Here is a 14,329-nt window from a genome sequence, read left to right as displayed (position 1 = left end):
GACTGTGGGCGAAAAATGCTTGCATTACATTCTTTCTTCCAAAATTGATTTTGAATGACCAATACCAGGGGAACATAGAGGTAGGAGGAGTGTGTGTGTGGGGGGAGGTAGCTGGAATCATGCATGTAAGTTACATTTAATTCTGTATTTGCTCATTGGCTCCATGGAAGCAATCTTAAATTCTTTTGTACATGCGGATTTTATTTCTCACACTAAATCATATGTTTTTGTAAATGAGGATCACAGTTTTTGGTTTGGAGGTGAAGGATTGGTTATATGAACTTCATTTTGATAATCTGTATATGTAACTAATGAATGAAAACAGGTTGGTGTACTAGAAAGACAGTACTAGACTAAGTCTAGTTGGTGTACTAGACTAAGTCAGAAATTGTGGGTTCAAGATTCAGTTCTGGCTATGTGATATTAAATTATTTGCACACTCTGCGCCTTGCAATTTTATCTGCAAAATGGAATAATGATATTCGACAGGTTTTCCTTTTCTTTTTTCTTTTCTTTCTTTCCTTTCTTCCCCTCCCCCCCCCCTTTTTTTTTTTTGGTAAGGATCAGATGAAGTGATTCCTCCCACATTTTTAAAAATACAGAATCACATGCAAGGATTTTTTTTTTTTTAATGTGTCTTTGTCTTGTTATCACTGCAGTTATAAAGCTTTCAAATCAATTTGGTTCATATTTTGGCTTTTCCTGTCTCAGTCCTTGACATAATCCACTTCCTTTAATTGCCACCCTTGACACTTTTCTTTTCCTTTTCCTAAGACACTTTTCCTTGCCCCTCAGCTTCCACTGTCCTCCTCACATCTGTCCTATGAGAATTTTTACCGTCTGTCTTTGACAGGCAGCTAATACCTCTAAGGTGTTGACTGATAATCAATGTGTGATAATGACTTCAGGCAGAGGTGAACAACCATTTTTTTTACAAGTGCCAATTCTAGGAAAATAAATGTGTTAATAGGCAGTATAAAAAAAGGAATACAGTAAAAGTCATTTGAAATCCTACTATCCATTGATGGCTCCATTTAAATGTTAACAAACTACTTTCTTTCTTCTTCTTCTTCTTCTTCTTTTTTTTTTTTTAGTAAGACTTTCGGGAAAAGTGTATTCATGTAACTTATCAATGTATTGGCCAGAAAATCATAACTAAAACTGGTGTTTCTTTTAAGCCCCTGATGGTAATACTGGTGAAATTTGGGGAGGTTGCAACATGTAAGTCATTTTCTAACCTTTCATCCTAAAATTAGCCGTGTTTAAAAGGAATAAAACCAGTATGGCAGAAAGACTGGCTCATGGGTCATAATAATAATTCCAGCTAACATTTTTGAGAATTTATTTTATGTTAAAAAAAACAAACTATAACATGCACTTTACATGCATTATCTAATCAATGCTCACAAGATTACTGAAATCTAGGTATTGTTTTTAGAGATGAAGAACCCAAGACACAGGGAGGATGAACAACTTGCACAGTCTCACAGCCGGCCAATGGGGGAACCAGACTGAGACCCAGACTTTACAGAGTCCATGCTATAAACTGTCTGCTTATTCTGAGATATGGGGAAAGGTTCCTTATTTGCTGCTTCTTCAATCCTGTTCTGAAAGCTAGATCTGGAGTCTGGGATTGCAAGAAAACTCATATCCAGGCAAAATTGGATGGGGGTTACTAATATTGTATTGTGTATTCTTCTCGTGACCAGAATCTAGTATAAGGGATTTATGTTTTCGTATTTTCCTGTATAAATAGAGATAGTGAAATCATTTTGTAGTTTGGTTAAATTACTATACACATTTTACTGAACTTATTTTGGTAACAAATACCTTGGAAAAAAAGAAAGTTGGAGGTCACCCCCACTGCTGCCCACCACCATGATGATGTCACAACTTCATGACCACAGTAAGAATTTTAATGATTTTTTTACTATAAATGTTGAGTGCTTATTGTACTTAATTACTGAGGTGCTGAGTTAAGCTCTTCAGATTTGCTATATTGTTCAGCACTCACAAGACTTGTAAGTAGTTATTATGATTTCCATTCGGCTGAGGGAAATTGCAGCTCAGAGAGGTGCAGCAACTTGTCCAGGGTCTCACAAGTCCGAAAGGATATAGCAGAGACTTGAAAGCAAATGTGCTCAAATGCGCTTTGGTTACTTTGTTACACTGGTTTCTCCACCTGTCATTCCTTGTCGAGCGTATTGCATAGGAAGCTTTATTGCTATGCATTCAAGTATATGTTTCCTTAGAGAAGTTGGACATTTTTGGTACATTTCAAGCTTGTATAAGTTTCAAAGGTCATGTAACCATCAGGTAATGGCAAACAAAAACATTTACCTGGGATTAAATTGTATTTTCATGAGGAAATTTAATGTTTTTTTAAGCTTTTGGAATATAGACATCACCGAATCTGATGAATACAAATCAATTTGGCCCCATGAAGTACTTAACCAACTTGAACGGCATATGAAAGTCTATGAAAACTCTATAAAGATTCTTACGTCTTCCCCCTAATCTCTGCAAAAAACTTTCCTTTATTGATCAAATATATTTGATTAATATAAAATATATTTGATTAATTAAATGGGAGACTCCAGAATTTAGGGCAAAAAGTATGTTATCTATCAAGAAAAATAGGGGTCGCTGGGTGGCTTGGTCAACTAAGTCCCGGTCTTTAGCTCAAGTCATGATCCCAGGGTCCCAGGATTGAGACTTGTGTCAGGCTCCCTGCTCAGAGGGGAGCCTGCATCTCTCTCTCCCTGCCTCCCCCTGCTTGTGCTCGACCTCTGTCAAATAAATAAATAAAACCTTAAAAAAAAAAAAAAGGAAAAGTAAGTGAAGTTGTGAGAGAAATTACTCTAGAACCTTCGATGTAAATAATTGTTTTGACTTCTCTCATGATAGTTCTGAATGTAAAACCTACATTGTGATTTTGCACTTAAATGAAAGGTGTGGAGTTGAACTTTTTTTTTTTTTTTTTTTTTTTTCATTTCAGCTGGAAAGCTGCTACCATGATGTCTACAACAGTAAGCACCCTTGTGACTTGCAGAATCCATTTGTCACCCTAAACTATCCAGCGTGACTCGGGCCCATGGAAAGTATGCGTGCATGCGGGTGGAACAGGGATTTCACTTGTTCGAAGGTCAACAGCGACTACTTATCTGGCATAGTGACTTACCTACTTTTGTTTGTGCGTGTATTTTCTAAAATTAGCTGGCCGGTTTAATTTATGTTCCAATCTGATGTCCAGTCATTTGGTGAATTTACCCTGGTTAGAATGCTGTCATGAAATCTTCAGGGAAGTGATATTAGGTTTTTCATCATAATGCATACTAAGCACTCACAGTTTCAACTTTTTTTTTAATATTTAGTAAATGTCAATAAATCTATGGCATGTAAAAGGGCACTGCTAACATGGCAGCTATTTGATTTCTATACTTTGTCAAATATATGTACCTCTTAATTCAATAATCCTTAAAGGCAATGCTCATTGTGGTTTCCCATTCATGATACCTGACCTTTCCTTAATGTCAAACATCATTTTCCACTAGCAAGGGAATAAAGTATATTATTTATATAAAGCTAATAATTATTTGGGGAAAATAAATATAACATAGAGGCAATAATCGTGAAAAAGATGAGCACTTATTCACTGCTCTATTATGTCTGTGACTTGATATGTTATTGTCTATATTTGTATTGCCTGGTTACCATGGTCCCAATATAAAGAAAAAATAACATACTCACCAAGGGTCAAAATTTACCTAATCATTATTTCAGAGCCAAACTAGTAACATAAATTAATTCCCAAACCATCCATTTTACTTGCAAATGTAAAATCTCTCTGTAACTTACTTGTTGTCATTAACATTCTGTGTATTTCTTATTATTCACGGCAGTCCCATACGACTTGATTTTTTAAAAAGGAATTAAATGAGAAATGAATATGGGGAAGTTAAGAGATCTAAATTTCAAAGATCTTCTCCTTTTCAATCGATGTTTTGGTTTGATGTTGACGTAAGGTAAAATACTCATTATCATCAAATATTTATTGAGAGCCTACAGTTTACCAGACACCGTGCCAGGCACTATAGGACATGCAAATAAGTTTGAGATGTGGTTCCAGCATTCATGAAATGTAGGATTCAGTCATGTATGTACTCATCAACCAAATTAATCTAATGTTGCTAAACTTTTAAACTGTTACCAATAACAATTATTAACATGTGTTCTTAGAATATCTTTTGGGCAACCCTTACATGTTTTCTCAGATGCATACAGCAAGTAATAATAAATACAGATCTTACACACTTTTTTCCCCTTCTACATGGCGCAGATGTCAGCCTCCAAAGGTGTGAAACCGTTCTTTCGAGGACACGATTAGAATACATTTGTTGTTGACTGATACAGCTGTTGGCAGCAGGTGGTGGTGATGATCAGGTATGCTGTGGCTTAACGCCTTGTGTATACTTGAGTGATAATGGCACAGTGTAAGAGGAAAGATCCACTAATGTAACCGAATTTCAAAGGTATCCCAGTTTAAAATAATATTTGACCTAAGGACATTCAAGCTCTCCAGATAATGACCCCCTACAACGTTCTTGGTCTCTGGTCAAATAAGACGTCATAGCTATTTTGGGATTAAATTTAGACAAATTAGAGTTGCATCATTTGTGTGGTCCTCAGCAGTGGAATATTCTCCAAGGGGGCGTGCAAACATGTTAACATAAAAATGTGTGACCTCTCTCTTTTTTTCTGCTCTCAGCTACAGATGTCACAGACCAGCCCGTGTATGACATGTGCTTCATTCTGTGGCATGTGATGCTTTTAGAAATCTGTTTGAATTTTTTTTTTTTTTGAATTAATCTCTACTGGGTCAGTATTTGAGATTATCTTCTGACCTTCTTTTTCTATAAAACATCAGAATATTTCAGAGAGTTTTGGTCATCCTCATCATAATGATGAGATGCTAAACATGGCCAGGAAAAATCCGTATTTTAATAGTCTTTAATCTTGTGATGCTCTAGTTCATTAGCTTATGGCAAATACCGGCTAGAAACTAAAAAGCTTCTCGGATGACCAAAACATGGCCATTTGTATATGAGCAATTTAATTAAAATGAAATTCTTTTTTCTATTTCACCGTAACTCAGAATAAAAACTAATCATTGGAAATGTGAAAAGCCAAAGAAGGACATCTGCACCAGTGGAGTTGTCAGATGACAATCTGTGAAGATTGTAATTTCTAGAATAATAGAATAACGTGCTGGTAACGTTGCATTTGAGGGGAAACAGAAGGAAAACATGTATAATGTAAAACCAACAATTTTTCTCTCTCATGCTCTTAAGCTGTGAAAATAAAAGGTGCTTAAATCATAGGTGCCTATCACTTTAACGTTTCACAAGTGAAAAATACGTTGATACCTAAAAATATAGTTGGGGGTTGGAACGGGTTTGATTAACCAAATTATCTTCAAGTTGCAGTTTATATTTGGAACATTTACTGCTACAATACAATGCTGTTCAAGCAGGCAGATGAAGCTAAAGGATCTGAGCTCACAGAATCTCCATCTGGCTTTTGGAAAAATAGTTTGCATTAGATTTGGGGCTACAGGTCCCCAAACAAGCCACCTTGAAAGCATGTTTAAAGGACCAAATTTCAAGACCGTATGGAAGGAACTATTATCTGCCCACCTTATACATATCCCCCTTCTCTTCTTAAGTGAGAGAATTCCTATGTTGTTGGAAACAGCAGAGTGTATGTCTACAAAACTATCTTTCAGCCTCTTTTCAAAATGAGGTTGGATAATGAGATATAAATACGAGTCATTGGGTATGTGGTGGTGGTGCTATTTTGAGAAGAATGCAGTAGGATGATCCGGCAGGCCATTTTCCCCTTGCCCTCTCTGGTGTTTGGAAAAAGAATGTAATGGCTAGAGTATTAGTGTTATCTTGCAAACAGGAGAGAAACTGAAAGAAAGCAAGCAAGTATGCAGGGGGGAAGAGTAGAAAGACAACAGGAGCATGGGTGACTTGTAACTATGGAACCACCATACTACTCATGGGCAGACTAACTCCAGATTCCCTTTGCATGAAAAAAAAAAATCTATCTATCTATATCTATATCTATATCTATATCTATATCTATATATCTATTAGCTGGTTTTAGCCGCTATTAATTCAGTTTTACATTATAAGCAACTAGACCCAATCCTAATACAGATTGATAGATCCTCTATAGATCATGTAAAATGTCATTTACTAGCAAATAAGGAAGGAAATAAAAACCTTATTCAAATAGTCCAGGTAAAGGGCAGACTATAAAATGATAATTAAGTACATCTGTACCCTTTGATGTTTTGAGTCAATGCAGTGTCAAATAGCATTTTTTTCTTTTTTCTGTGTATGTGAAAAGGGGACGGTGCCTAGAGATAGCTTATTGCTGAGTTGGGTAGTTACAGATACTGAAATTGAGGTGATCTTTATCCCTGGTAGTTAGCTATGTTCAAATACTGAAATATTGTTCTCTCCATGTTATCTAAGTGGAACTATATGATGTTTACCTTGGCTAATTACTAAATTATATTTTTATGGTGTGCCTAATCAATATGTACTGTTTAACTATTATAAATTCACCTTTTAGTAAGTTTTCCAAGGTAGTATACAAATTTATTACATAGAAGCTACAGTTCAAGAAACTAGACATTATGAGGGTAAAGACAGAAAAAAGGAAACATAGTTAAGCTTCTAATCTGGTACTAAAGCTTAATTTCTACTTTTTCTTTCTTTCTTCCTTTTTAAAATTTTTTGTTTTGTTTTGTTTTTTTGTTAAGGATGGGAAGTTGGCCTAAGTTTTGTGCTTACAAACATCTAAAATTTAAGACTAAATCAAGTTCATTTTCAGGGGGCAACAAAATTTGATGTTGCCTTTATGCTTTAGTGATAGAATTTTTCTGGCATCCGTGAAGATCTTAACATTTGACTTCCTCAGAAGTCTTCCTTTCCATGAAAAATACAAATTCATTCTTCTTTGGATTAAGATTATAACCACCTAACATGAAGCCATTGAGTCTGTGGTCGGCAGGGAGTCTTCCCCTTTGAGGTTTACTGAGAAGAAATGTTGGTGCCAAGTCTCTCTTGAAAAAGAAAAGGTTTGAAGGCTGTGATATCCTATAAATGCTCTTTACTTCCAATGAAATATAGTAAGCTTGTTCTCTGGGACACAACTTTATAAAAGCCTTTTTGTTTTTCGTAGAGCGTATAGATGTTTTGAAAAAGTGATTTTAGCCACCATAGTGCAGGGTCAACTGGGGGCCGTCAAACTCCTTCCCTGGGTTATTCAAATCTAACACTGAGCAAGATAATAGCTCAAGAAGCAACTAATGAGCCTTGTCCATAGTACTGAGATCGTGTATCAGGATGACCCACACATTTTAAACAGTCTTTGTATTGATTCACAACTCTTTCAAAGTTTAAAATCGGGCTGCGTTGTATACAAGAGCAAAGTCATAGAACAATGATCGTTTAACATACAGAGGGCATGACATTTGATTATATCTAAGCTTCTTCAAATGCCAAGAAGAATCTGGAGAAAGATATTTGATATTGACTTTTAAAAGGTCCACATAGATAAAATTAATAAATCTTATTAAAGTTTATTTTAGAGATATTGATTTTAAAGTAGAAATGCACCCACAAAGAAAGTCCCATGATAAAGGCTAATGTGTAAATTCCTTTAAAACCCGTAGTTACTGTAATTATATGGAGCATTTTACAAGCAACTAGGGACTTCTTTGGATAGATGACTGAAATTTAATCAGTTTCTGGCACAGGCTGCCTTTCTTTCCCACCTCAGATTTCTAAAGCACTATTTCTAGGGCAGACCTGCTCAGATAGTGAACCTTTATTATCACATTTGATCTGTCTTTGAGCACTTTCCGAAAGAAAGGCTCCCACAGATCTCCTAGAAGATAAAGCAACGGACGATTTTTCTCAATAGCCCATGTTCTTCCTCCCACCCCATTCCATTCTCAGCAAACCTAATTCAGCTCTACAGTCCGGATTTTATAATCACGAGGAGCATTATGTATGAAATGCATAAAACATCGATGTGCTAATGTCACCACCAGAGACTATCAGATGAAGAAACAGGCATATCCCTTTGTACTCCTGGACATAAGTGTTTGCCCTGAACCTCTTTAAAAAAACAACTCATTTCATTTCTCAGCATTTTGGGTTTTATTTGAATTAAGTGGCCTTGTCCTGCCAGTCTGCTGAAGGGAAATCTGAGTTTGATATAGTTTTTTAGGCAAGGAGGAACTGGAAGAATGATCACAAATGATAAATGTGAAAATTAAGCTGCCTCTGGAGTTTATGTTTTACAAGTATGAAATCACTGAGTTTATCTCCCAGATGATTTAGACATATCTGATTATTTCTGATGGTTCAAGATGTCATGGTCCGAAAGTCTAAATAGAATTCTTAGACTTACCTTTATTAGAACCTGAGGATCTGAAGATATAACTGTCTGGATTGTTGACTATATTTCTGCTGTGGAGGAAAATAACAGTCTTGAGTCACTGCTTGTTGTCCACATCTTCATTAATGGGCTTAATACATTTCTGTCCTTAGAACAAATTAATGTGTTTTTTTAACTTCTTTTATATTGTAGTTCACTTAAACTTAGATTCTTTGAACATAGCTGGATTGCAGGGTGACATCTGAGTTCTAGAGATCAATTGATAGTTCTTAAAGATCATGAAGAATGGCCCATTAAAACAGTTAGTGTATGACAAATAACAACGTTTGTGTTTAGTGTGGAAATTTATCAACTAGACAGAGCACTTATTCCTGAGAACCGAATGAAAGTCTACTTGAACCAACTTATTAATCAGTCAGTGCCCTAGTCTTAACAGACTGTCTTATTAAAGAGCTCTAGATATATTAAAATTGAACTCTAATGTGATAGGTACTATCTCTGAACCACAGTCACAAAGCACACAATTATTACTGAAGGCTAAAGTCTATGAAAAAGAAAAATAAGCCTTTTTCTCCTCTCCCCTGCCCCCCCCTCCTACTCCCGCCCCGAGGACTAAAATGTTTTGCCTCAAATCTCTGGCTCTGATTAGGTACAGTGTCTACAATGGGTTGCTGGCTATGTGGCCAATTCTTCTCTCACTCTTCACTTAATGTAGGATCACATACCAAGTTATTATGACAAACCTAAAGATATAGCGATTTTTTTCCACTCACTTGTGTTTATAGAGACCACACTGCACCATAGTCTTAAATTTGCAAAGCTTTTTCGGGGGGGGGGGGTGAAGCAGTACCAATAGAAAAAAAGAAAAGACTGCTCGGGCTGGCAAGTGGCATTAATTCTCAGTGAGATGCTCCAGTCCTAGAAGAAATCATCATAGCTTTTCATTCCCTGGGGTTGTCTGTGAGGGTAGATGCCCTTAAGAGCTGTGAGTCATGGGGTTTAGCCTTCCTGACAGCCAGGTTGGAGATCATCTCAAATGACAATGTCAGTCAGAAGGTATTGATTATCTGGGAGTGCTAGGTGGAAGAGGATGCTTGAGGCTAAGTTTAAGTACAGCAAGAAAGCAAGCCATAATAAATTAGTGACATTTGCATGAGGAGAACTTGGGGTCATAACAGAAGAGACATCTCTGATTCTGACCTTTGCAGTCCATTTCTGGCATGGTGCTGACCTTAGCTTACCCAAGAGGGAAAGTGCACACACTTCCCTAAATAACCAATAGTTGCTTGATGCAATCAATAACCCTTCTGGTAGAAAGGTGCCAGGTACATGCCCGGTAGCAATCAGCAATTAAATGGTTTACTAAACACCTGCAGTGACCTAAGTGAGGATCTTCTTTGTTTTCTTCTCAAAGTTTTATTCTATTTACTTATTTATTTTTAAATTATTAATTTATTAATTTATTTATTTATTTATTTATTTATTTCAGAGTGGCCGAGGAGACATCCGAGCGGGACAGGAGGGAAAGGTTGAAGGGTAGGGAGAAGGAGAGAATCTCAAGCACACTGTGCACCGAATGAGGAGCCCTACATGCCACTCAATCTCATGACCCTGAGATCAAGATCTGAGCTAAAACCAAGAGTTGGAGTCATAACCACCTGAGCCACCTAGGTGCCCCTCTTCTCAAGGTTTTAAAATATGATTCCCGAAATTGAACACAATAGTGCTGGAGGAGACCCAAGTCCTTTCCTACAGACCTTGGTCTCTGCCAATAGACCTATTGTGAGAAGAAATTTAGCCCCTTCCAAGTCAGTCTTCTTCTTCCTTTTTTTTTTTTTTTTTGGACAGTTTAGTTCTTAAAAATCATTCTTTCATGGACTGAGTTGAATCTGACTTCTGGTAAATTTGACATTGTGGTTGTAGATCTGTTTTTGTAAAGAAGACAAAATAATTCTGCTCTCTATTCTGCCTGACAACTCACCAGTTATTCACCCAAATAATGTGAAAACTTTATAGTTTTTGTTTAAGATATTTATTTATTTATTTGAAAGAGAAAGGGTAAGCAAGGGTGTGGGCTGCAGAGGGAAATGGAGAGAGACTCTCAAGTAGACTCCCCACTAAGCGCTGGGCCCTGTGGGGGGCTCCTGACCTTGCTGAGATCATGACCTGATCTAAAATCAAGAGTCAGAGGCTTATCAGACTGAGCCACCCAGAAGCCCCTGTTGTTGTTTAAACAACTGATCCTGCTTTTCAAACTTATTGTGGCCAAGCCAAGGCATTTCAACTTCTGCTTTAAAGTTTCTCCACTTCGCAGTCATTCATCTCCTTACATGTATCAGAAAATGGGGGTCTTGCTCAGTCCCGTATTGTTCTCTGCGCCCACATTCAATCCATCGACAGAATCACTTGATACGGCCTCCAAAATGTGTTTGAATCTTTGTTATTCAATCTCCTTTTTCCAGTGTAGGTCAAATGAGCGTTCTCTCTTGTCTCTTCTACTGCTATAGCCTCTGAAGTAGACCCTTCACCACCTGCAGCCCCGTTCCAATACATCATCCACACAAAGCCGGAGTGATTTTTGTGAAAGGCAAGTCTCCTTACCTTACCCTGCACTTAAATGCCTCCACAGCTACTCCTGGCACTTAGAAGACGTAATGTGTCTCCAAAGGCCTAGAACAATCTGGCCTCTCTTTCAAATCACACTATTTTTCCTTATTCATTAATATGCTCTAATCATCCTCCCCTCTTTCCATTCCTCAATTCTGCTAAGCTCTTTTCCTCCTTAGGGGCTCTGATGATGAGACTTTGCATGGCCATTATCATTGCTTGCAACGAAGCCTGCCCTCCCTCCTCCCCCAACTTTATTTGTTTGATTTAAATGTCACTTCTTCAGAGAGACTTCCTTGATGTTGTGCTCCATCCCAATGAGATCAGTTTATTTATTTTTTCGTTGTAGCTTTTCTTTCCCTTTCCTAGCACTATTTGTTATCTAATGTTCATTTGTGTGATTATTTAAAGTCTTGTCACCTCTTCTTGACTTTAAAGTCCATTAACTAGGGGATAAAAGATCAGTTTCTTTTTATTTTCTCTGTTTAGCCCAGTGCTTGTATTAGGGTGTCAATAAATATTTGTTGAAAGATATCTATATCAATTATTTCTTACATTTCCGTTAGTCTTCTCTTTTCTAGGCCAAATATCTTGGTTCTTTTGCTATTTCTCACATGACAGTTTTTAAACTCCTTTCCAACTTGGACACATTTTTTTTGACACGTTGTGTTTTCCAATTTTTTCCTTTAAATACAGAGGACTAATTGCAGTATGTTAGATGTGATCTAATAATTAGAGAATTTAATAGGATTATTCTTTCCAATGTCCTTCTTACAATGTCTATTAATTTAGCTTAAGGTGTTGGAATTTTTTTTTCTTTTTTAGCAGCTGGATCTCGCCATTGGTGCATATTAAGCTTATGATTAACTAAAACCCATATATCCTTTTCTCCTTAACTAAGGTTCCTTCCTAAAGAGCTTCATTTTAAATTGTGCATTTAATGTTTTTAACTGATGTTCAGAATTATCATTTATCTCGTACTAAGTTATACTTATAGCTTATTGTCACATAAGGTACTGATTATCTTTTTCAGGTTGGTCTCATGTGTAATCTGGGTAAACATATTTTCTTTGTTCACATTCAGTGCGACAAAGGCAAGGGGCAGAGATAAAGCTCTGTGGTTTAGCCCTTTCTTATCCTGGGTAGGGGTCAAGGATCCCACTATTTGATTTATTATATATATTAGTTTATATAAATAAAATATTTTTATAAATAAAAAATATTAAATTAAGTATATAATTTATGCACATAAAATTATGTAATGTGTATCATGGACATATGTAATATAATTCATATTACTTTAATAAACTTATTTTAAGTTTTTTTTAAAAAAAATAGCATTTGTTTTTTAAAATACATTGATAAAAGGGTAGTAGTTCATCCAAATTTATACTCAAAGCATTTTATTTCCTTAAATTTTGAAATAAGGGTTATGTCTCAATTATTTTAAAATTAATTAAAAACAAAAATATTGTTAACATCTAATCAAAACTGCATCCTATGAAGAAGTTTAGCTATACGTGTTAATATAAAGATTCAAAGAACAATTCCAAGAAAAAAATTAGAAAATGGTACATCGGTCTTATTTTCCTCTTTAATTGTTGTCTTATTCCAAGAAATAAAATTAATGAATGCAATAAAAACTCATGATCATTGGACTCATGATTATCTTAGCCTCTATAGAATCATTCCCTAGAAACGTTCATTATTCCGGTTCCATTCAAACACATCTGTTGAGCTCCACCTCTATGATCAGCCTTCTAGAAATGCTGTTCTCAGACACTTTGGCCTCCTGGGATCAGAGGAGAAGAAATCGATGAAATTCTCCTAATTTAACAGGAAACTTACATATTTCACAGCCTTTCTTAACTAGGATGTCCCTCATTAAAAAAATAAATAAATAAACAAAATAAAAAAATTTCTGGTTTTGTATTTACAATTATGTTGCTCTGGTGAGTCATATCAAGACATGGAGATGTGGAACACAATGTCATTGGGTTTACTAGAGAAGTGTAAGTCTGAAACTTGCTCTTAAAAATTCTTTCAAACAAACTTGTAAACATCTTAAAATTGGTAGGGGATAAAATGAAAGTTCCATGCAACACATGGATGGAAGTAGAAGAAAGCAGACAGACAGCAATCAGAGAATGAATGCTGTTGGATATCATGACTACAGTTTAAAAAAAAAAAAAAATTGAGAATTTCTTTCTTCCGGGAACCTGGGTGGCTCAGTGGGTTAAAGCCTCTGCCTTTGGCTCAGGTCGTGATCTCAGGGTCCTGGGATCACAAGTAGGCAGAGTCAGGCAGAAAGATGGAGGGGGGAGCAGGTTCCCTGCTGAGCAGAGAGCCCGATGCAGGGCTCTATTCCAGGACCCTGAGATCATGACCTGAGCTGAAGGCAGAGGCTTAACCCATTGAACCACCCAGGCACCCCCTGAGGTAATATCTTAAGTACTATTTAAGCTAAACCCAAACACCCTGGACTGTATTTTTCTTAGAGATAAGCCAGATGTCATTCAACACCATGTCCTAATAGGACAGTTATATCCCACAAACCGTGTTAGATATCAGCAATAAAATGTTCAATTTTCAGGAAACTTTTGGTCTAGGATGGGATACAGAAAAGCAAATCAATCAAGTTTAGGGATATAGTGGTGTGATCACATAATGGTGTATAATTATGATCAGATGACAAACCAGCAGAACTTTTCAGAATGCAGTGATGACTGCCCTGAGGGTTCTGAAGGATGAAGAGAAGTTAGCCAGATGCAGTCAGGATGACGGAGCATTGGGCTATGGAAAAAGAGATGCTATAGGGTTGAGATACATAATGAAGAACCTTCTCCCTCTTTCTTACAAGGGAGATTTTTCAACCTCAGGGCTGTTGACATTTTGGGAAAGATAATCCTATGTTTGGAAAGCTCTCCCGTGTACTTAGATGCATGCATGACTTCTGCCAGCTACATGTTAGTAAGACGAACATCCACCTCTCCCCACCAACCCAAACAAAAAGTGTCTAGTACCAAAGATCCCTTGGGAAGTAAATCACCCCTCACTGAGAAGTCCTTCTGTAAGCAAAAAGAGAGAGAGCTATCTTTGGGCACTAGATTAATTTGCTAACTCCACATAGACCAAAAAAAGGGAGGGGGGGCAAATAGTATTTGTATTCTCCTAGTTTGTTTCCTAGATGCCGTTAATTGGGGTAGGTGAGAGATAGTTATGTGGTTTTCTTACGCTCAAC

The 14,329-nt window shown here is 36.6% G+C and overlaps 1 protein-coding gene across 2 annotated transcripts in view; it reads right to left on the bottom strand.

Annotated features, from left to right (window-relative positions):
- ADGRL2 (adhesion G protein-coupled receptor L2) overlaps positions 1 to 8,552 on the bottom strand; it is a 606,730-nt gene extending 598,178 nt beyond the window's left edge. For both annotated transcript variants that reach the window (XM_082687753.1, XM_082687770.1), the window contains exon 1: positions 8,494 to 8,552. The gene's annotated coding sequence lies outside the window, so the exon portion shown is untranslated. The remainder of the gene's footprint in view (positions 1 to 8,493) is intronic.
- Positions 8,553 to 14,329: the final 5,777 nt, after the last annotated feature.

The sequence above is a fragment of the Mustela nivalis genome (genome assembly GCF_964662115.1).
Source record: "Mustela nivalis genome assembly, chromosome: 10".
Classification (NCBI taxonomy): domain Eukaryota; kingdom Metazoa; phylum Chordata; class Mammalia; order Carnivora; family Mustelidae; genus Mustela; species Mustela nivalis.
This window is presented reverse-complemented; position numbering and strand designations above follow the sequence as displayed.